The sequence below is a fragment of the Buteo buteo genome, chromosome 7 (genome assembly GCF_964188355.1).
Source record: "Buteo buteo chromosome 7, bButBut1.hap1.1, whole genome shotgun sequence".
Taxonomy (NCBI): domain Eukaryota; kingdom Metazoa; phylum Chordata; class Aves; order Accipitriformes; family Accipitridae; genus Buteo; species Buteo buteo.
This window is the reverse complement of record NC_134177.1, coordinates 7,639,549-7,664,489: the sequence shown is the minus strand read 5'-3', so window position 1 is coordinate 7,664,489 and position 24,941 is coordinate 7,639,549. Positions and strand designations below refer to the sequence as shown.

At 37.0% G+C, this 24,941-nt stretch overlaps 1 protein-coding gene across 1 annotated transcript in view; it reads right to left on the bottom strand.

Annotated features, from left to right (window-relative positions):
- NAALADL2 (N-acetylated alpha-linked acidic dipeptidase like 2) overlaps positions 1 to 24,941 on the bottom strand; it is a 644,640-nt gene that overhangs the window by 599,741 nt on the left and 19,958 nt on the right. The window contains exon 2 of the mRNA XM_075031410.1: positions 16,682 to 16,744. The gene's annotated coding sequence lies outside the window, so the exon portion shown is untranslated. The remainder of the gene's footprint in view (positions 1 to 16,681; positions 16,745 to 24,941) is intronic.

Below are 24,941 nucleotides of genomic sequence, written 5' to 3'. Positions count from 1 at the left end.
ATGGGCATCTGTTTAAATATTTCCAGGTATGGGAAAAGTCACTACTAAATTCTGACATATTTTAAGGTGATTAGGCAACCCAGTATGCTTCCTATATAAATCAAGGCACTACTCCTATAAGCTTGTGTTTGTTTGCACACATAGCTGCTTCCCACATGGAAAGCAAGGGGACAAAGACCAGCAGTTCATAAGAATAAGTCAAACAGTAGAATTATGCACTAATTTAAAAAGTTAAGAATATTCTTAAAACTTAATCTAAGCTCCCAGCTCATCTAAGGTTAAAATGTATTATTCAGAGTCACTAACCAGTGCACAAAATTACATTTTCCTAAGCCACTCACTGTTCTGTTTATGGATATTTTGAGGGAAAAGATAGGAAGTAACGTCCTTCCAGACTAGCAGTACATTTCACCTGTAAGTACCACCAAGGGGATTAGCAAAAGTACCCAGAAAATAAGAAAAATATGCTGCATATTGAAGAATGCCCATTCGATTTAAAAGCATTTGCATTTATACTTATTTCAAATTATATTTTCATGATCTAGACAATAGAAACACTGCCACTTTGCTTGACTTCAACATTTTTTGTGTAACACTAACAGCGCTAAGGATTTAATCATGCTCTTTCTGAGCACTGAAAGTTTTACTTAGCTCACTAAACTATACCCAAAAATTACCACAAGTTTTGAATTCACAGGTATCAAACTCTTTAGAAAACAAGTAGTCAATATAAAGGTTTCTTTTATTGCCACTTGACTCCACTCAGGTGCAACAGTGCATAAAACAAACTAGGTGCAGGTGTGTGCACAGGCACATTCAGACCTTGTGGTATGCTTTTGGGAGCCTGTTTTCAGATTCCTCAACCTTCCCTTTTCCTCTTCCCCAGGCGACCAGATTCTTTAAGCACGCTAGAGCTCAAACAAAAACTGTACGCATGAAGTCCTGTTTTGTATACTAAATACATATGGAAGGAAAGAGATAGTCCACTAGTTTTGTAAATCTCAGTCATAATTGCAACAGTCAACTCTATGTATGTGTTAAAGTCTGAGAAGATTTTTTTTGTTTACAAAGATAAACCAATGTTACTTTCAAGCTTACACGAAACCAGCAATTTTTTCACCAGTTTCATAAAGCCATTCATTTCATCTATCCAGTCTAATTGCATAGTTTCACAATTATCTGCTTATTCCAACCCATGTAATCTATTGACATCTCATTTCTAATAAATGCTGTTTCATGCTTCTTCAAATGCATTCAGCTGAATGTTTGTTTTTGACAAACAGCATTTATGGAGGGCAATTGTGATCACCAAGACTGACCTTCTACATTGCACAGGCCAAAGAATTTAACTCAGTAATTTCTGCACTGAGCCCACATGCATCTAGCTGAGCTAGATCACATCTTTTAGATTTATATACAACCTTGATTTAAATATTTAAACCAACAGCAATACTATAATTTGGTTAATTTAGTGTTTAGGATTTCTCTATCTATACTGTGACCCTCAGATTCACAAAACTAGTGGACTAAATTATTCCATACATTTAGTACATAGGTCAAATTGCCAACTTGATTCCTAAGGTTCAAGCATTTCATAAATCCTCTCACTTTCAAAAGACAATTATGACTTCCCATCAGTTCTGAGGCCTGATATTAGACCCAAATTTTCCTTCTGTGCAAAAGGAAACACAGTGAGACATTTACAGCTATCAAACAAGTTCTGTAAAGCCAACTAATTTATCCGCAAATAAAAAACGTACAGCAAAAATATTAAGCATTGAATACTACCTAACTACCAAAGACATACTGGGAGAGCCCTCCTCACAAGTATTATTGCAGCTCGGAGATCAATAATTCTGTGTTCAAGCTTGTCAAGGTAAAAAGTGACATCTCATACAAACTTTTTAACAGATATCAAAGAAGTTACAGTTTCAAGAGCCTCATGAAGAGTTTTCACGAAGGGGGGGTTGTGAAGTAATTTTTTTCAGGGGTCAGCTCTAGTATATATTTAAATATGTTATTTTTTCTAAGAAAGTAAACACCACTGATACTGTTGTAAAATTCCACATGCAGGCATTCGATTTTATTTTAACATACAAAATCAGTTGCATGTTCTGAAATAAAACTATAGATGCCATACTTATGTCACACAGTTACACAGCTGAGAAACAAAAGATGTTACACTTAAAGATCTATCAGCACTTGGCAACAGGGACCAAGGTGACACTGATCTCATATAGTGAGAATTACTTACATGGTTCTGTTCATTAACTTCCAAGTACGGTAGCTTTGGACAATTATCTGTTTCACGGCTCTCATGAAGAGGACCACCCTGCCATCTCTCTCATTTTGGATGTTTACTGAGCCATAAACTAACTAAGTGTCCTCAGACAGGCTGCCAAATATCTCCATATGTTCTAGTCTTGCCCATGGTAAGAGATGATCTAACCAAGCATGAGAGCAAGAAACTATGATAATACTTAAACTATATTACTGAAAGTCTTTCCTGGATAAGAAACACCTAGGTTAACATTCAAAGGAAGTCTTTGACAAGCGGACAAAAGAATCCACCTGAAAATACATCCTTTATTTTGCTGCTGTTAGCCTGATGTCTTCTGCCAAAAAAAAAGTCTCCTCTTTTTCATTGTGTTATAGGCATAAACGTGTACATATAAGAACTCTGCTTTGCATCTTGATTATTTCAATGCATGCTTGGTTAAGTCATATCTTACTCCTACTCAGAAAACATAAATAGTTCTGCATTTTATAAAATAAGAGTGAGGGTATGCTAAAGACATTTTCTTGAAGAAATTAGACAGCTCTGAAAATTTTGAAAGCAAATTTTAAGTCATAAAGCTTTTATTTTTCACAGCATTTAGCTATAATTTGCCTTTACCTTATCTCTTACTTCATGACAGCAATTACTTTAGATGATCAAGTTTAAGAACAAAAAAAAAAAGCAGTACAGTAAAACTGCAAGCAAAAGCCAGCAAAATATTTTCAGTGACTAAGCTTTGCCTTTGAATTTCATATTCATATATAATTTGGTAACCTAAGAGCAAAGAGGAAATCTGCAGATTAAGAATATTATTTTAGGTGAAGCACATTTTAACGAACAATAGATACCCTTTGAGATATTCACTTACTGCTTGCCTTTTTTTAATTCTTTACTCCTGTAGAGAGCTATAAAGAAGTGCAGCGTGTTTAACTGATTAGACAAAGATATCTGCTTACTCAGCCTAAATAGAGTTTAAAACTTTTGCCTAATCCAGCTCTTAGGACTCAAGGCCTGTCAGATAAAAACTAGTGAATATATTATGGTTTGAGAATAAACCCATATATGGAGACTATTTATTTTTTACTACTGAAAATTATATTAATTGGTGTTGCATTCACCGTAGAGGTGTGCTACCGGAATGCAAACAAGCACAGATTATTCAGAACAGAGGACAGGCGGTGATTTTGAAATGTTAATTAGAAACACAAGGGATATGAGAGAGCAGTGGGAAAAAAATGAATGTGCTGATTGTGAGGAAAAAGAGAAACCTTTTAGAGCAAAGCGTCCAGAATAACGCTTCCAGTAAAAACAGAAACACGCAGTCGGCAGAATAAAGCGTGTACATCTACAGTACCTACAGAAAACCCTATTTTGTGCAATAGTGCAGTGCAATGAACATCAAGTCATCTTTCTACAACACAGTACCTATAGACTCACCAGGTTTACTACAGGCCAACTGCATCTCCCGCAGAAATCAGTAAGAGTTTTGTCATTGGATTGGGTGGTCATGGAAAGTGATACCAAATAAAACAATAGCTTTACTCATATAAACTGTGCAACTCCAGTTAAACTAGAAGAACTGTAAATTAGTTAACATTCACAGAAGTAACACCACCACAAGTAGTTTTTCCCACCTGGATTTTTGGAAAAGATGTAAAAAAACATTTTAATTTGAAATGTTTAAGATGCAAGAGATTCTATTAAGTAACAGTTTGCCTCTACTGTTTGCTTCTATTGAACTTCAAAGCCCCAAGCGCTTCGACACAATTTTTTTCTTTCTGCTAATATCTTCATGCACCTTCTATTATGATGCCTTCTTTCAAGCTTCACTAAAACTGTAAACAAATAAACAAAAAAAATTAAAACAAAACCAAACTTAGAAACCAACTGTAAATTAACCTGATTCTAATGCAGATTACCACAAATTGTAACATCAGTTTAATTCCCCTAACACTAATGAAATGCAGCAGAAAAAGCAACAGGCATCAAAAACTTCTGCTTGTGTCCTCATATGGAGCTCCCTGCAAAACGGAAATTGAGTGAAGAGTAAAATTAACTCTTTCCCATTTTCTATTATGCCACAGCATAGACAGGTCTAAAAGTAATTTTGTTATGTAAAGAATCAACAACAGGAAGAAAGAGGCAACTAAGCATACTGGGGTTGTTTGTTTTCCTACAAAACAGAAATTCAGAAACTCACATGGAGACAGGAAAGGTTATCAATTGAAAATTTTAAGACTGCTTTATACAGCAGTATCAAAATACTAGAGCCACTATCACAACCCCAGTGCACATGCAGCTCTACTTTTTTTTTACTTTACTGTTCTCTCTGAAACAGGAGAAGAGTTGGTCTCAGTTTGTCTCCCACCCATGTGCAAGTTTAAGGGTGGAAGAGGGAAGATCCGGCAGTTTAACTGCCATGATTGTCCAGAAATGGTACCAAAATTAGCATGCATATTTATTTCTTTAACAAAGAGAAGCTGCTTAGGAACCTGATTTTACTTTTGGTTATACTGATCCAAGTCAGAAGTAAACTCATTAGAGATGACCAACTATGCCCTAAATAAGAAAAGACTTAAACTACTATCATAGTAATTCCCTGCTGTTGCAGGATGCAGCAAATTATTTCATTTAAATTCATATTGATTTGTAGCAACACAGCACACTAATGCAATACAGCACCAACAAAAGGGGTTGTTCTGAAATAAAATCTTTACACTTAAACATGCATTGAATTTTATTGATACTAATTTTTTAAGACATTGGAATCACTGATTTTGTTACATTATCAAATAAGATAGTTTAAGACCAGAACCTGAGGATTACATACTTACAGTTATTGCAAATAAAGTTAATCTTTTAGAATTCAGAATATAAGTTCCATTCGTATCTGATTTCATCTTTTATGATTAATGGAACATAGATGAGTAGTTACTAAATACATTAATGACATTTTAATACAGTCATGAAAATTATATTGTTGTAGGAGTCTTACATACAAAACCAACACACTATAAAGCTTTATTGTTTCAGTATGTAATAGTGGAATTAGATAATTTCTTTTTTTAAATTAATCATTCCAGACTGACCTTCAGAGAAACAAAATGAAGGGGTTTTGGCTATAGGTACATGAAAAAGACACCTGTGTATACATATATATGCTCCTTAATAAAGCCATCCATATTTCTAGGAGTTGTTAATAATTTCTTTTTCATTCAGTCACCATTTCTCCATACAAAAGAACAAGACCATAAATTCATTTCACTAGTTTTCTATTAGAAAAGGAATGAAAAGGCGTCGCATGAAGTCTGATCCACACTTCCCATCTTTCACATCAGGATTGAATCTACATTTTGGGTGGTGCAATACAGAAGCCGCAGATTAGGCTGCAGCTTGGGAGTTACTAGCTGATGATGCCTACCTGGCTTGCTGAATAACAGAGCATGCTTTCAGCAGTCTGTCCCCATTTAAAGCCTAATGATACTACCAATTCCAGTTTACTACTTTTTGAACAGGAGACACTACATAAGAAGAACCAACAGCCTTAAGAAAAATTATCCCTGTAAACTTGCAAATTATTATTGCTCTGGCTACGAAGAAAGCTGAAATCGAACACAGGCATAACTGCTCACAGTCTACTCCTCAGCTCCTGCTAAATATACACACCTCGATTGCCAGAAGAGGTAACATTTTTAAATTTATCAAAGCTCCTTGTTGTGCTCGCTCACTCTTTCTTTCATGTGTTTGGCTAAACATGAAGTACCTTAATACTTTCAGCATGACTTAAGTTTTGAATAGTTAGAAAAGCCAGGCAATTTAAACTGACTGGAACTTGCACGCAATGCAATCTTTTACATTGATACTCATCGTTCTCTCTCTTTTACTCAGATGTTAAAATTGTTTCATTAAGGTTGATTTTTTTGTTTGTTTTGTTGGGTTGGGTTTTTTGAACAAACTTTATTATCAGATAATAATTGGACAGACACACACACATGCATGCACATTAAGTAATTATGAAATTCTCTTCTCAAGGAGATAATACAGCCTGTGAAGACAGCTTTGTAACCCTTCACCTTTAATTTCTTGAGCCAACCCAAATAACATGCTATTTTTAAAAGGCATATCTGATAATTTAATACTTAACACAGCGAAGCAACCTGGCAGCATCCCATCCTTTCATATACACATGTACAGACTAACACAGAACATACCTAACTAGCGTGGGTCCCTGAATCACAGAGGCATTTCAAGCAAAGTTGTAGGTACACCTTTTCTGACAAGCCAGAATTTTTTGTAGTAGGATCCCTGCTGCGTGTATGTGCACACTGTGTATGAACTAAAACAATGTGATCAGAATGTCAAAGTGGGATGTTTTGTAACCCCTTTCACAACAGACCATCTCTGCTCCAATGAAAACATCAAGAAGTCTAGAAGGTACAAGAAAACATCCCTTAGTGCACTTAAAAATCAGATTGTAATAAATCCTAAATAATAATAATAAAAGAAACAGTTTTCTGAAGGAATGCTACAGTTCAATCAGAACTTAAAAGCCTCATGACTTCAGGGGCATTATGTAAAATGCAGATCTATTTTTGCAAGTTACAACTCTCATCATTGTTGAATATGTAAAACACCAATATTCTGATCCCAGATTTTCAAATGTGTGTGAATGCATAATAATGGAGACAGATATTCAGTGGGAATTCCCCAAAACATCTAGAGCGGTCTGCTACCTAGCTCCGAAGGTTTACAAGGATCAGGTTGTTCAATAGAACTCTAGTCTTGAAAGCATGTTAGCAATTTTGAAAAATGCTACGAGGCACACCTAGATAACATTGCAACTCGGGTCCTTGGAAGCTTTGCTCTTACCGAAAGTCAAACGGTAACCCACGCACCAGCTCACCGCTGGCAAGACAACCCAAGTAGCTACAAAAACCCAGCTCTCCAGGCTGCGGTCCAAGGCAGGCAGCTGTAAGCCAGCCCTGCCCAGGAGCCAGAGAGTCATACTAGCTCACGCTATTCCCATGCGACTGCCTTAGCACGCTACTCGGGCAGAGGACCACAAACTCAGGACAGCATGACTTCCAAACCAAAGTTTGCTCTGTCCCCCACCAACTTGAAGCAGAAATATGGTGAGGCGAGGTTTATCGGAGCCTCGCTGAGTAAGCTCTCTCTGATGCTCTGCCATCCAGTCAGAGCACTTGGGAGGACAGTGTACCGCTAAGAGAGACGTACAGCTGCACACGGCAATAATCAACAGATTTGTCCCCTGCTGCTTCAAAGCTGTTGTCCAAATCTATGCATCACCACATCGCTGTGCTCCTTTTTGAGAATGTAATATAATAATTCGATGAAGAGCTGCATTCTCTCTTAGTTAAAATGATCTGCTTAGGGTATCATCTTCCAGAGTCCACTGAAAGCTGGCAAAAGTAATCAGGTAAAACACTGCTTTTTGGAGGACAACTATTTCCTCAAATTCAAGCATGCTTTTCACCATGACCCCTGTATCTTCTCCTCCTCAAAACAACAAACAAAAGAAGTGCTACAACTCAATGTAAGTTTCAGATGTAGAAAGAGAAGGGCTGTGACTCTGCAAAACCATTACTACTGGTCCTGTATTGGAAGGCATTCACAAACTCTGAGAAAGGATTACAATAAAACAAATATTGCACAGATTAACAAGCATTGCAGATTAAAAAAAAAGGAACAGGAAACATTTGAAACACCCAAGAATTACTGTTTCCCTCTCCACTTGCTTCAAATCCTAGAAAACCAGTGTCATGACTCCATCATGTACACACGTACATTCATGTGGGCAGGGAAAGAAAACCTCAGACCACGAGTGGCTTCAGCAGCTTAGTGAACCTTAACCTGCCATAAGATTAAAACTAAGAGCATAAGACTATTTGACTGCTGTTTCAGCTCAGTGGTCATTTTGCATTTAGCACACCATAATCTAACACAGCCCAGAAAAGGGTCACGGGGCCTTTTCTACAGCAAGTAAAAAGACCTGGTTTCCATTCCACAGTTTACAGTACAAACTGATCTCAACATCACGAGACATTGAAGATGAGGCATCAAGGACGAACATAAGCTAAGCAACTTCAGAGTGTTTTATGATGTTACCTATATTCCAGGTTAATATGAGATTTTTATACTAGTACATTACTGTGTCTGAGGCCACTGGAGTTATGCTGCAGCTTCTTTACCAGATTGCATTATATTTCTTCACAGTTCCTATCTACTTTCAAATTTAAGCAAAACCCAAGGAATGCAGCCATTCAGTATTTTCGTTGATAGCTTAGCTGCTTTGCCACGATCTCTCTCAAGAGAGCTTGTTAGGTGTAATACCTCTAAGAAAAGGTTTAAGTAAGTTTGTTCCAAGTCCTGAGAAAAGTAAAAATAATTTTAATTATGTTCTCATTTCAATGCCAGGCCACTTTCTTTACTATGACAACCAACTACATTCTGTACTGCAACAGATTTTAACAAACAAATGAAAAAACATCCCAGGCTCCTTAAGCTAGGAAGGCAGTTTTATTTATTCAGCAGTAGGTATCTGAAATGCCTATCATAAAGACACTATAAAAAACATTTGAACAGATATTTCTTATTGCAAAGGAAGGTGAGAGAAAAATCAGAAGTATAGCTCGAAGACAAGTTGTAAGAACACCTGCATTTGTCAAGCTTCAGCTGAACCTAAGGTATGGGAAAAACAAATGAAAAACACTAGGAAAAAGGAAGGTAGCAGGCTTCTCACATTTGGTTGAAGGAACTAATGTCACTATAAAAGCTATAAAAAACAAGGTACTCTCACTTCTCATTGCAGATGTATTCTTACAAACATTGCAGAACCACCAAACTATTCAAAACTAAAATGCCAAGGGCCACATCCCCTGTCTTTTGCTCTGTCTCTGTCAGCCCCTTTAGTTCTGCCCCCACCCTTTATTTCTACTCATATCTCAACATCTATCTATTAGGCAGATTTTTCTGTGGTGTTAAGAGGAAGAGAACTAATAGATAAATGAAGACATGAGCATAAACATAGAAAAGCAAAGAAAATGGACTGAATAAGTTTTAGGAGGTCCAAAAAGGAACAGAAGGTGTTTATTACTTACATTGTAAAGGGGAAAAGCACTTTGTAAATGGGGGAACATGAAGCATCATCATATGTTTTAAAGGAAACGTTCTGAAGTGATTCACCAACAAAACTGTCTTTCAGATGAGGTAAACTGAGGTCATGAAATTTTATTTCCAAAATCCAATTTATCATTTCCTGGAAGATATTCATCATGTAGCTGGTGACAAAAACAGTGATAGTACTACCTAGGATAAAGGATCCTATTTATCTGAAAAAGTCACACTTCGTAAAAGTAACCGCTAATATAAAGCTTGTAATAAGTGTTACTCAGTGAACTCGCAGCAAATCCATAAGGTCTGCAGTAACAAAGTCAGTAACTCTCAGTGCATTGTTTTAAGAAGACAGCAGGCACAGCTGATGGGGATAGAAGGCACAGGCGGACTTGGAGAAGAGGCGAAAACAATAGGAATACTTAAACCTCAAAGAGAAGCTTCCCAAAAAGCTGGACCTGCCTACATTTAAGTCCCTTGATCCCATCTCTCAACAATGCATTGAAACATCAGGCTTTTAAGTTCCATTTTCTGCAAGCCTCACATATTGGATAAGCTCCTTGTTGAAGCTGAAACCTCCATTACTTTAATTACAGTATTATTTATTTGCTGTGCAGGTGTTTTGTTGGGGGAGGGGAGCTGGGCTGATTTGGCATTTTAATCAAAAATTGGGTCATCATTTCTTGGTTATGGCTTTAGCTTTTGTGAAAATAAAACCATTGCAAAATATTTATCTTGGCAGAGATGAGCTCTTTTCCATAATGCATTGAGATGCCTTAGAGCACTGAAAGTGTTCATACTAGGATTGTGAAATATTTTGCTTTGAGCAGTACTGTATCTATACATATAAACTGAATCTCCAGACAGATTCATAATGTTGCTGAAATCCATCAGAGCTTTGTCACCAACGTCACCAGGATGAAGATGGTTTATTCATACAGGTATAGCTATATTCTAATAATTAAAAAAAACACAGAATTGACAATATGTTACATAAAGGAGTCTCTTAAACTAAACACCTTGAACAGCTCAATTTACTGATCACTGATCAGTATTGTTGATCACTTTTAAATGTCATTCTAACCTAGCATTTGAGCTTGATCCTGCTTCCATTAAAACAAATGTCAAAACTCTCCCAAGAAGACTATCTCCTTCCTAGGTCTTAAGGTATAGGAAACACTCACTTTTTAACTCAGCTGTCCTATATTTAGAACAGTATAGTCATAAAGAATTAAGTATACCGAGAAGGCCATGAGGCTGCTGAATATTACACCTCTTCCCTGAACTACAGCAGGGTCAGAAGCATCTTTTAAATTTCCATATTTTCTTTAATTTTTCAATAGTCATGTGAGAAATAATGATCAAATACCTTGGCTGTTTTGAAATTTGTTTTGCACACTACTCTAGATACTTATCAATTAACAAATAGTGATTACACTACAATCAGCCTTTGGTTTCAATCAAGGTAGTGTCACACAAAAGAGTCATTAGTTCTAATTTGGATGCATGGAGATGCTCATGCCCTTCTTTGTGATAAGGCACGTAACCTCCAACAAGATCACAACCTGAACATCAACCTGAATGAGGTAGTCAAGGCCGGGCTTAAATTCAATGCTTCCTTCACTAGACTTCTGAATTTTTGTTGCACGCTCCCAAAACCTTTGCCATAGCAAAGGTCTAGTTTGTTCGTCAAGAAAAGGGTCTCATTTTGAGATATGACAGGCAAGGGCCTTGCTAACAACTTAATTCCGCCACTGCTGCTCAAAATATTAGTAAAGGAAGGGTTGATGCCCAAATTAAAATTCTAAGTACAAACTGAAACACAGCAGAAACACACAAGTGTGGTGGGCTGGAAAGAACCTTTCAAGTGTGATACACTCCATAGCACAATCAGAAAGATGTCCTACACGGGCACAATAAAGACAGTAAAATAATGTCCTCATGGGTTTCAGAATTACTGCTATGAGCAGGGGAACATGTCAGCTCAGAGGGGCTTGCACACAAAATCTTTTCTGATCAAAACTCACTGAATAATATTCCTAGTCTTTCTCCATCAGAGCAGCACACAGACAGCTTCCTTCCCCTTCCAGTCAGCACAATCCTCTACTACAAACTCACACTTAGAGCACTGGTCATTCAAAAAAAAAAAAGAGAGAAAAAAATCCAAGAAAACCCCAATCAAGGCTAATTTGTAACACTGTCTCAATTAGACAAACCCAGCTCTCCACCCACTGCTGGAAAAAAACTGCTCAAAATTCTCATCCTTAAAATTTATAGTATGCAGCTATCACTGCATTAGTTTACATTAGCTGCAAAAACTCACCATCACCTGTAACAAGAGATTCTTCTTGTGTTGGCACAGACTTCCTAATACTCTTCAGTCCTCACAGAGGACTTATTTTACATGCAGTTTCTTTAAGCAAAGTACATAGCATTCCATGTCAATTTTTAATTTTAAGACAAATACTTTCACTTCCAGTTTGCTACAAGCAAAAAATCATTAGAAGTATGAGCCTTTTAGTCTTATAAAATAAATATGCTAGTCTAAAAAAAACTATACTTTGTTTTACAGACCATTTTATAGTTCTATAGTATTTCCATGGTCAGTCATACACCACTACAGTCAGAAAAGATGAATTTGTCCCTCTAAGGAATTAATATGCAATCCTGAAGGATTATGCTATGGTCTTTTAATTACATTATGGCCCCCTATAGAGAGAATCAACTTTAAACAGCAATACATTTCTGTTGATGAAAACATTGCTCTACTTATGTGTCATTTTAGTATGGCATAGCAGGCTGTCACAATCTACCTCCTGCATGCAAGTCAAGTTTTTACAAATGTTAAAAATCTTAATTATGTGTCTATACTTAATTTGAGAACAGTGAGCCAAATTCTTCCTCTAAACAGTAGAAAATAAGGGAATACCCCTAACAACAGATGGTGGGGGATGGAAGGCTGTATTTGCTTCCTTTATATGAAGACAACGTGTGAAATCCTGGCTCTGCTGAAGACCACCAGACTCAGGGACAACTTTGCATAACCTGTTTCTAGACCTACAGAAGTCATAGGAGTTGTGTTCAGCCATCATTAATTATTGCCATAATTTTCAAAGGAGCCCCAAGGACAGGCTTATCAAATAGAGCCAATACTATTAACTCAATGGCAATTCATTGATTTTCTTACAGTAATTCAAATCTATATGCAGGCATATGTACTTGAGAACCAATTCTGAATGGAATTTCAAACAATGTTGTTCTAGTAAATGCAAAAAAACCTCCAGCTGCAATTATCATTATTTGTTGCTTAAACAAATACTACAATTTAATGTGGGAAAAAAAATAAAATGCATTATGTCCTACTAATGCTTTTGAGCACTGAAAATATTCCCAAGATGACTCGAGGAAACACAGGCAAAGACACTTCCCTCCACTCTCAAATATACTGTGCATAGATGATCATATTACATGCATTTCAAATCACTGTTTTGACTAAAGACTGTTTTGGAACATAGGGGTCAGCGCGTGAGCTTCCTTCCCTGCCTTTGCTCTGCTGATTAAGCAGCAATTAAACTATTTCACCATTAAGCTACTTCATGGTATTTTCCTATACAGTTTGGGGGATCTTCTAATGGTTAATCTCTCTGACCATCATTAACACGTTACAGCTAGAGGCAACTATGAGAGAATGATCAATTAAGCAAGTGAATAGCAATTTCCTTTGCTCTGTCCAACCCCTAAAATTAAGTGGTTCAGTCTTGACCACCGTGCCACAACGAAAATGAGTAGAACGCATTTTACCTCATTATTCCTGTTTAAATAGCAAATTACCTAAAACCAACTCATTCAGCCACAGCAATGAGGAACTGCAAATTGTTAGCATTGTCTCATGGGCACGTCGTCTTCACATGTCCTTTCTGCTATGAGTTCTATTACACCACTTGAAGCAACGCTATTTATAAAGCAACTACACAAAACAGTTCAGAGGAAACCAGTTGGATAATAATGTTTTATAACAGCTAAAAGGCAGCAGCAGCACAGAGCAGAGCCTCAGATACAAAGAGGTGAGGAACAATTTCTTTATTCCATGAGTGATCTCCCTGAAGTCAATGGAGTAACACAGACACTCAAGGAGTAACATGGTACAAATCAGAAGAGGTGCTAGAAACTGGCCTGAATTTAACGAGCAAGGATCTTCAGGATTTTAAAACACATCTTCTAAAAGTGAAATTGTAATGACCTAATTGACAAACTCGTGAATGATAACTCTGTCAAATCTTATCTTTCCCCACTTGACCAGGTTATCCTCCTTTACTTCCCTCCTTCTTCAAGTACTTTTTCTTCATCTATAGAAAAGTCATCTTATGCCGTGAAGAGTCATTTATTTGGGGATTGGGAAGGGTCTGTGATTCATCGTGCTGAAATGAGACCAACAAGTCCCCATGACCTAGAAATAGAGCACCTTTATTAATTTAAATAGGAAGAGACATTTGTGCATGAAAAGGGATTGAAGAAATATCCTGGGTTCAGGAGCCAAACAAATAACTGTCATTATTAATAGCTAAGTCTAATTGGGGGGGGGGGGGGGGGGAAATCACAATCAGTTAAACTGAAATTTTAATAGTTTTAAACTGTAAATGAAAATGTAAAGAACAGAAACTGATTCAGAAAGATACAGCTCTCAGTTCACTACCCTATTCCCTTGCTCCTGGCTGAAAATAAGCGTACTGGAAACCTGTATTAGCAGTACAGCACTGTCTTTGACCAACTACCAAGAAGGGTTCTCACTGGAACAAATGCTCTGTGTATCCCTTTGGCTCTTTGTAGGCTCATTCCCTACTTGCAAGTTCCTTCGTGAACTAAATAAGCAGCTGTGGTGTTCGCATGTTTCTCTTTTTTTTTATTAATCTGTGTTTGCTATTTGATGGACATCTTCGACAATCTCCCACTAAAGTTATATTCTAGCTCATGGTAATTTTGCTAATCAGTACATTTCATCCGTTGCTTGTAGGGACATCCAGCAGTTGAGAGAAATCTCATGATTCAGACTAATATACAAAAGTAATTCTCGTATATGCAATCAGCTGGCAGGCAGAGATTTACATATGCGTAACTATGCATCAGAGTATCCCCAGGTCTATAGAAGAAGCTCGGACAAATCAGCGTCAGTAACATTATGAAACTATGTATCATGTTTACATGCAGCGATTTGGTGATCAAAAGTCTAAGCTTCTGCAAAATCTGCCAAGTCATAGTTAGCCAATACCTTGCTATTGTTTCAAGGCATTACGGAAGCATTCTAGATTTCCTTTTGCAGCACTGCTTTACTTGTAAGTGCACGCCCCATTTAGATGTGAAATGCTACGGAATTCCATTTAGATTTACCTTAAAACAATTTACTGTATTGTTAAAGTCAAATGGGGAGTGGAATTTGGGGGATGCATAGAGCTGAGTTCTACTTCATTTTCATCTAAGTTTTCCTTCCTTCCTTCTGTCTTTGTTTACAGCCATGAACTGTCTGGTTTAGTCATTGAAATTATGTCATCAGTTTTCACACTGCCAGAACTCATTTTCTGTCTTTGTACTAGATTCACATCTCAAATTTTCTTCCAATACAAGTAGAAGAAAAGCAAGGTTGACCAGCCCGCTGCTGATAACACAGGACCATGGACTGCCTTAGAAAGCTTTGTCCCAAATTTTGTACTAACATGTAAAAAAAAAGAGAGTGTCCAAAGTACAAATTAAGGGTGTTCTTTGGTAGTTTTAGGGAACAAGTTTTAGTTTCTAGTTAAAAGAACAAAAATAAAAATTCTAAACTTTCAGGAAAGTTAACAGTTATTTTAGATATTAATTTGAAAATTTGTTTTAAAACAAATTCAACACATTTCATTTCAATTAAACCAAAGGGTATATCAGAACTGTAAAAGCTGACTGTGAATGTAACACATTAAAAACGCTCAAACAGCAGACAAATATGCATACACTAATACAAAGAAATTTCTGCTGTGTTAAAAGTAGAGCTAATCAGGGTACCTTACTATCTCTGATGAAAGAGGAACGGAAAAGAAATCTGTATATAGAGCAGGTGACACCATAAAGTGTTCTTGTTTTCCCTTAAAGATTGCAATTCCTTCTTGGATTTCCTAGGAGTTTCTGGAGTACACAAATGACAGCAATGTCATTTTCTTCAGTTATTCTGTTTTTAAAAATCTGTTATTAGCAATAGTGATAAAATGCAGCAACTCTTTAAAATATGCTATGACAAAAAATAACGTGCACTGAAATAGAGACTTTGTGCTGTTTGCCAGATTGCAAAATGTGTGTGAATCGTTGTTGAAGAATCCCTTCAGAAATACTCAAAGTGTCACAAAACAATTCTTTCTACACAGTGCAAATTTACTTTTTGACATTAGTAGATAGTGGAAAACTCTTGTCCTATTACTATTTGCAGGTTCCACTTCTTGGACATCACAGAAAATGCAAGAAGGACAAAAATTACTCATAAGTGTAGCACTAGGTCTGTCATTAAAAACCTTCAACTCCTATTTAAAGAATCATGGGCATTTCTATAGACATTAATGAAGTTTCTTTCACAGCAGTTTTAGTAAAACACTCCATGTATTTTTGATTGCTATCACAAAACTGAAGTTCAAGGAGAAAATAACTAAGACTTTTTTTATTAGAAGTGATAGTAGCTTAGATACTTCACTATCTAAACCATCTCAAGTATTTCTTATAATGAAATTCCAACAGATATTCATTCTTGCGCTAACAGTTTTGCATTAAAAGGGGTTTACTGATACTGCCCATTAGGTTCACTTAGCCAGCCAGCAAATACATAAGAAAAACAGCTTACCTTTCGATATGTTTACAAGCAGCAATATGCACTATAATAACCATATAACATACCTTGAAAGAGAATGAATAATTATAAATATTGAAGAAAAGAACACTATCAACTTAGAAGTACACATTCTTTAGAAACAAATAAAAATACGTAGCTGTATATATTCTACGTGGCTAGTACTGCTGCACGCAACATTTGCAAAGTAATTACCATAATTCACAAATACTCCTAAAGAAGAAACTAAGAAATAAATCCGTTCTGTTAGTAGCATTCTCAAGTGTGGATTGTATTATGTAGCTTTGGTATACATTCATCAGGTAATTGGTACGAATTTCTAGCATTTCATCCTTCATAAGCATTGAAAAGTCAATATCATTTAACTGTTGCACAAATGTTAATAAAAAGTCATAATCCCGGGAGCTTACCCTGGGTCAACAGAAAGAAGCCCAGAACCATCCAAAGTTATTTCCAATGTCCAGACAAGAGATCTGAAAAAGAGAATAACAAAGGGTTTGTGACAAAGCTGACACGGAGTACTCTGAAAGGAGCAAAATCAATTGTGACATTTTTCATTTATTTGTAAATGCCTCTTTGGCAGTATGCTCACTCAAAACGACAGTTGACTCTTATAGAATAGGGGACATGATGGTAAAATAGAGGAATCCTGACAGTTGCTTTAATGAGATTCTGCATTAGGACCACTCTACCACTTTCCCTCTACAAGGAGTGTGCCCTTCACTTTCAATCTTATATCCTCCAATTTGGAAAGCATTAACCCTATGAAAAACTCTACTCAGCCTCCTCTAATCAGCATCACAGCTCTTCTTTCTACCTTCTTCACTACCTCACTGACACTTATGTATGGAGCCTGCTCACTCTTTTAAATACGCTTAAGTAGCATAGAGCAAATTAAACTTCAACTCAATAGTATTATTTTAATCAAAGTTTAGTTGCAGCATGTGTGATGAGGTGAGGACAAGACACTCGAAAAAGACCTTAGCTGATATTAGGAGATAGCACAAGCCCACAGAGCATCCCTTTACAGCTCTAAGAATTATGCTACTGGAACTGTTCAATGCAGGAACCTCTGATGCTCACATTTTCTTTATTGCAGAACTAAATAGGGAAATTTGTAACGTGACAGGAAACTTGCCTTGCAAATATTGAGAGAATAATCATTCTGGGAACAGAAGCAGACAGCAAATTTTAATAGCCGTAACAACATGCAGCATGATACCAAATATTTCAGGAAGAGGCCACTGGCTCGAGGACCTAATGCTTGAGCGTGCTTACTCTGACATATCTCTAATCTGAGCTATTTCACTCCCAAGTTTTCCAACAATAACACTATTTTTGTTGTTCAAACTTGTGTTCTAGTACTATATCACGTATCTGTCAATGGAGCTAGATGACAGTACTGAATACATCATGGTAGCCTCAGGCTGCACTGAAATTAGCATCTTATCCTCTGTTAACACCAATAAAACATTTGTTATTACAACAGTAATATTTTTGTAAAATAAAAAAACCCTCTCATATTGGCATTGCTAGGAAAAGCTTGAATCTTAGCTCTTTTGCATGAATCTTAGCTCTCTTGCATGAGGTAAACAAGTTCGAGATGAAAAAACCTAAAACATCTGCCTCCATTTGTGTTTCAGAGAACAATGCCATATCATCTCTGTATGAAATCTGGCTAAGCCATGTTTGGGGAGTTTACAATGAATTCATCTATATCACAATCTGCTAGATGATCTGTCTACATAAACTGTGAATAAAGATCTTTCATTTCTTGAGATAAAGAAGAGAGAGATGGGTCATCTTCATGAGTTACAGAGCAGTTTGCTTGACAACCTTCAGAGAACCAGTGCAGTAGCCCATGGCTCAAGCAAAACTTCCATTTTCCATTCAATTCATTGGCTTCAAAAAAACCCACAACTTTTTAGAGTATGGCAGAGCTTTCTAAAAGAAGCATTTTTGACACCCTCAATTTGAGGATGCAGACTAAAGGCGTTAACTTTGAACTCTTTCGCAAAATCGTTCCTGGTATATCACATCTTTTAAAAAGTCTCAACTGATTGAAAGAAGGACTGTGATTCACTTTCAGTATTAGCTTGGATTTTCTCTTACTGAAGATTTATTCTTCAGTGAAACATCTTAAAGTTAGCGTAACAAAGCCTAGCACAACATTAAATCACCTACTGAGCATATCAGTCTGAGTTCACAAAAAAAAAAATAGAGTACACTTCAAAACAAATTCTCTGGCAGTTTCTTCTGACTGTTATCAAATTTCTTAAGTTAAAAGACCCTTCATATTTCATTCTTAGAAACACACAGTTACTACTAGCAACCTTTCACATTTGGACGGAAAGCAGAAAAGGCCAGATTCTGGCCTCTGCTCCAGCATGGGAGCACCAATGAAAAATAATGAAGTCAACACGCATTTACCCTAGAAAGGAAAAAAATTACTATTTAGCTCCAAGGAAGGCTGTTTTATAATTCAGACAGGTGATCTGGAGGCACAGCAGAACAATAATGACTAACATCACATACTAGAGGGAGTATAAATTTTAATGATACCACTCATAAAACCCACATTTTAAAGGTTACAAAACAGAAACAAGCTTACAAAGAAAACACATAAATCATTCAAGGTGTCGAGTTCCTACTCCTTAGCTATTTTAAGAATTAACAGCCTGTCCATCACTAAATCAACTAGAATATGCTGTACTACTTTATGCAGGACTGAAAAGGAATGTACACTAGAGTTCAGAAAGCATACACCACTAGAGTCTCTCTTCTTAGCAACACAATATCCATAATTATTTATACCTTCACTGATTTATTCATTATTCAATAAAAATCAAGCAAAAACACTTGACCAAATTCACTTACATCTAGACAAGATCACAACAATACATAATTAGCACTATATAGGCCAGGTAAGTTACATGGCCTTCTGATCCAGACGCACAAATGCACTTAACTATTTGCTCATATGCATTTCATTGTAGTCCCTTAAATATCTTCAATGGGGTATTCACATCAACAGAGTAGAACACTTGAATGTTCAAAGAAGTTAAATATCAGAGAACAACAAAGTCCATTAAAACACTGGAGTGCTCACTACATTTTGTTCTTGGTTTTTCAACCTTCAAAATTTTATTGCCTTGCATATAAAAATTAAAGTTCACCCAATAAACTGCTGTACCATTTATCAAGGAACTCGGGCTTCTGAACAAGTCACAACACACAAGCACTACACTCCTGATTATCTGCACCACAAATTAACATGAGCTATTACTAACACTGCTGGAAACATTAAGTATATTATAGTTCACATCCATCTGTTTCTAGAAACTGCTAAATCAAACATTAATTGTAGGTCCAATACGCAAATAGAAATAAGTGACACCCTCCCAAACCAAAAACTCCTAGTTAACCATCCTACTGTCCCCCCCTTAACCCAATCTTCATCCTATCCGTTCTTCATAAATTCACTGATCATTATTCGTGCCTAAAACACCTTCCTTTTAAAGTCAAGCATCAAATTTTACCATCGTAATGGCTCAGTCAAGTTTAGTCTAATCTATACCCCAATCAACCTCCCTGAAACAACCGTGTGGCTTTGGGGGTAAACATGAACACGCCTCTCTGTGTGCTGGAAATGTGTAAACCTATCTTGTTTTCAAGAACAGGGAAACATCCTCTGCACATCCTCACGTGGCCTGCAATGAGACTACTGTCATCCAAACTCCACGACTTCCATGGAAGAGAGAGAGTCCAACATTGATACAGCGTACCAGTTATACCAATCAAATGGTCTGAAGCATCACTTTTGTTCTTAGTAACAAGGAAGAAGGACATTCTGAATACACAAACTTTTTCTTCATCTTGTCCTCCATACTGATGGACAAGAGTGTTGCAAAGCAACTTTCTATCCTGCTCTCCACTCATACCGTGAAGATGAAACAGAAATAGGGCCTTATAGCTTTCTGCATACTGGCTCAGAGATCAGGCCTTTAGGTTTTGGTTTTGAGAGCTAACTCAGCTTTAATATTACTTTTCTTAATATCCTTCTACGTGAGCTGTTTAATGGATAACTCAAAGCTGATTTATTTATTTTTTCATAAGTAGACAAACATTAAAAGACACTTGAACAAGGTCATTTTGCCTTGCTGCAAAGTCCAACAAGACTATCAGATAAGGCATCACCCAAAATCCTTCCATGTCAAAGGGCGTGTTTCTACTGGCTGGGCTTCAATATTGAACGTAGATTTGGGATCTAGTCTCAATCCAAATGAGAGTGCAGCCATCAGCCACATAACTACACCGTTCTCACTGGCAACACTCACTGGATTTAAAACTGCAAACTTGCATTTGAAATTTCTGCATCCAATTACCAGTTATTGGAGGCAACTAATCTCTTAAAACTGTACTGGTTAAAGAAAACTCAGTATTTGGTTTACAATAGCAATAAACACCTAAATAGCTTCAATAAGCTCTTTTTCTTAAGTCTTGTCTTTAATTCTGGAATCTTTTCCTGTAACTCTGGAGGAACTTCAAGTATAATGCTAACACATTGTTTTCCCAATCTTTGTTTTCTTTAGGAAATTATTTAAGAAGAAAAACCTTGAGCAGTGATCTCAGCATTCATACAGCAGTGAACTTCAGATACAGTAATTGCATTGCTGTGAGCTATGACGACTTTCCCATGGGGGAGAAATGACCTGGTAATTCAAGAATGACAAAGTCAAAAGTAAGGTAAGCTGGGGGAGGGAAAGGATTTCCCCCTAGGATGAGATAAATATAATTTCTCATGGCAGTGTATATCTCTCTTAAGCCTCAGGTGGTTTTAAGTTAATGAGATTAGTTCCAGCAGGCAGTGAAATCCCAGGATATAGGATTTATATTTCAGCAGTTTTCACTTCATCCAGCAAGCACAGTGAAGTCAATCTTTGTGTCATTTTGTTATTGTCCTGGTTTGGGTCTCGTTCTCAGACTCAAGCCTAGCTAAAGCACCTCGTAACTTTGACTTGAAAGCTTAAGCATCATGTAAAGAGTGTGTTTAAATGTTTAAAAGGGAGGAGAAAGGCAGCAGTCTTAATCTGGAGGAAAGGATTTTTAACTTTTCAGATGCACTTTTATGCAATGGAATTTGATCTTGTACTTTTTTTTTAAACCAAGGTCACACACATTTTTATCCTGAACACACACACACAAAAAAAAAAAGCAGTATGCATTGCTGGAAGAAACACTGCTTTTTTTAAAATTCAGTCACTAAAAAGATGGACGTTAACAGCTTCAGAATACTGGCTAGTTCAGTATCTTCTACATGCTGAATAATTGCCACCCAGCTTGGTAGCAACCAAAATAAGTTCCTATCCAGTGACTACCCACTGGATGTACAAACTGGAGTTTCACTCCAATCCCCAGTTGTGCTCATACAACAAAACCTTCACTCCTGTTGTCAGTCCTAGCTGTATCACAAGTTAAACTGGGGTAGCCTCATGCAGTGCTAGGAGAGGACAGCATTTTGTCTATCTGACAAGAAGGCACCTGGAGTTATCTGAAATATAAATCATTATACAGAGCTGTTAAGCAGAAGGCTTTTAGAAAAGAACATAATGGGAAAAAACTGAGGTCAGATGGTAACACCGATTTCCACGCACTCAGAATTCTTCCACACCCAGCCTGATTTCAACTTACAATCCCTGCATATTAATAACTGCTAATTTAACAATTCTTTCACACTCTGGACAGTATTTTTAGCTGTGAATGTTACTTAAAAAAAAATCATTAACCTCAATAACATTACCAGTGTGAAAAAAAATTGAGTGTTGACAACTTGCTTTAGGTAGCTCTTCCCATCCAATGGGAGAATGACCACAGTCCTTTCCTCCTCTCTTGTGAAACAAAATGCGTAGACATCACATCAAAAAAATGCTCATTTTAGTCCCAGGCTTCTTTCCAAGACAGTCTGGTTAAAATATATGTCCAGAAAGCACACAAAGAAGTTATTTTCATCACGGTAATTTAATCTCAAAATACAAGATGAACTCTGTTCAACTTTCTAGGACGTCCAAGTCCATCACAGGAAAAGCTATGCTTACTCTAGTTTTAACTTACAAGCCTGACTTTAATGCAGGCCAATCACACCCACCCAGACATCACTGTTTTAACTTTTGTGGTGGTGGTTTTGTTTTTGTTTGTTTTTTTACTTTTACTTCTGAAAATGCCTTCTCAGTCTGTGCCAATGCGTTACCCCATTATCTTTATTCTTCATCCTCTACAGAGAAGTCCTTACTACTTCAGTTTTTGGCACACCATTAACCAGGTGTCTTCAGTTACACATGAAAAGTTCAATCATCCCTCCGCTAAAGGAAAGGGCATGTTCTATCATAGCTCAGGATGAAGAGCGGCAAAAGCTAAGTAAAGGGCAACTGTTCAAAGTTGTGAGATCTATTTCCTTTTTCTGTACCAAGTACCAAGCTAGAACCTCACCTAGTACAAAAGTGTATAATTTAACTGGAGACAGGCAACATCAGCAAATGAATCTGAGGACACAGAGGCTAACGCCTGACCACAAACTGGTTTCTGGCACAATTCAAAACTTCACAGCCATTGGAAACCAATATGCTGAAGCATTCAGTATCCACCACTATTTGGACTGGCTATAACTTGGAAAAACGCAGCTGTATAGGGATGTAGTATCACATGCAGGTGATACTAAAATGCATTCTCCTGTCAGGATAGCTAAGTGTTTGCTTACCTGCGAAGTAAATACACATTTGCTCTCAAGTTAAACCCAATGAGTATTTCCAGATGTGCACAGAGCAAAGCATGCCATTTTCAATTTAATATAACATGCTAATATGATTTCCAACAATATGAAAATGAACTACCAGGGTAATTGTTCTGGAAGTACTGCAATTATAAGTGTCATCAGAATGCATTATGTTTTCTGTTGGCAAAAGAATTATTTTGTAATGGGTCAGAGAACTCCTTTCACACACTTTAATAATCAGCACACACAAGCTTCAAAAAGGAAATCTATTTTAAATCTCTCCCATCGTTTTACTATCAGCCCCAGAAGTACCAGGCCTACCAGAAGAATACTTATAAAAGTATGATCACAAGGTGAGTTACCTTAAAACAACATTTTCAAAAGAAAACAAAACAAAAAGCCAACAGTCTGCAAGTATTTACATCTGTTTTAAGGCCAGAAGGGTCAACTAAGATGAAGAATTTGGACCTCCCGCACAATGACAAGTCAAGAACCCTCATACTGAAATACCTCCCACAAGTAACAGACTTTAAAAGAAGAGTTCATTAATAGACATACAATGTTCTAGAAGATTTTTGCAGGAAAAAAGTGCAGCTTTGTGATTCTATTTTAAAGTGTTAATGGGTGTTCAGTGGCCTTAATCTACTCTGACTAGCTTTTAAAAAGTCTCAATACTTGCTTTAACCTTACCTTTCTCTTGGTCAAGTCCACTTTTGCTACATGCAATTTCATTCCTAAATGAATCATTGCACAAAAGTTCCCTTATAGAGCCTATTATCAGCATTTGGCTGAAGAGAGCGCAAAAGCATTAAGCTTTCTGAAAAGGAATCGAGCTCTATCTTTTCACAGCAAGCAAAAATGGCCTGATTTTGAGAACAGCCTGCTGCACCCCCTCTTAGCTGGCAAAGAACTGCAATTTTACAACTGCAAGCCTTAAGCCACAAATGCCATCTCCTCCATCCACAGAGCACTTACTACGCATCCATACAGCTGGTCATATCTAAGTAAGCACAAGACAGTTGTGCCCTGTCATTTCATTCCCACGGACAGGAGGCAGAACAAAGCATCTAAAAGCAACACTGCTGCTGTAAATAGAAGAAAGGGATAACTAGTCCAGTTCTGTCCTGGAAGGTATGAAGAAAAACTCATGCCTAGCTGTGTACAGATATTTATCTTCTCTATGCTTTGTTTCTTCTTCTCACCTGTATGTTTATCTCCTAATATTTGCAACATTAACATGAAAATATTAGAAATTTGAATACAGCTATGTTTTACAGAAAAAGGGGAGAAATTTAATCTCCACTAAGACTCCTTCATACTGCCATAAAAATGGTGGAAAGGGTGTGTATATGAGAGCACGTATACTTAGAAATACTACACACAGATACATCATTCCCTGCATAAACAGAAAGCAGTCTTAGAATAAATGGGAAAAATACCACATAGTTCAGTGAAGGGTTTCCACTTTGCATGTGAACATAATCCAACAACTGCTGCTCTGTCTGGCCTGGGACAGAGCACACCCTCTCAGAGTCTGGATATTAGACATCACATAACAGTAGATGCTAAGACTGAGCAATGCTAGAGAATAGCAATACTAAAGCTTCTTTCCTTTGCTTGCATTGCAAATATCCTAAAGCAAGACTACTTCTGAGGAAGAAAAATAACAAGGCAATAAAACATCAAGTTTGAAATCTCATGTTCCCTGAAATTTTTGCTCCTGGGTCCAGAGGTCTGCCTGCCACAGCTGCCTGGATATGTCAGGAAAGATTCAGCTTCCTTCTGCTGCAGGAATGCAGCAGATTAACCTAACGCATTAGATGGAACCTTGTTTGAGAGAAGAGAGAGCTGCTGGCATCAGCCTGACATATATGAAAGAAGACAGGCTACAAAGTTTAAGG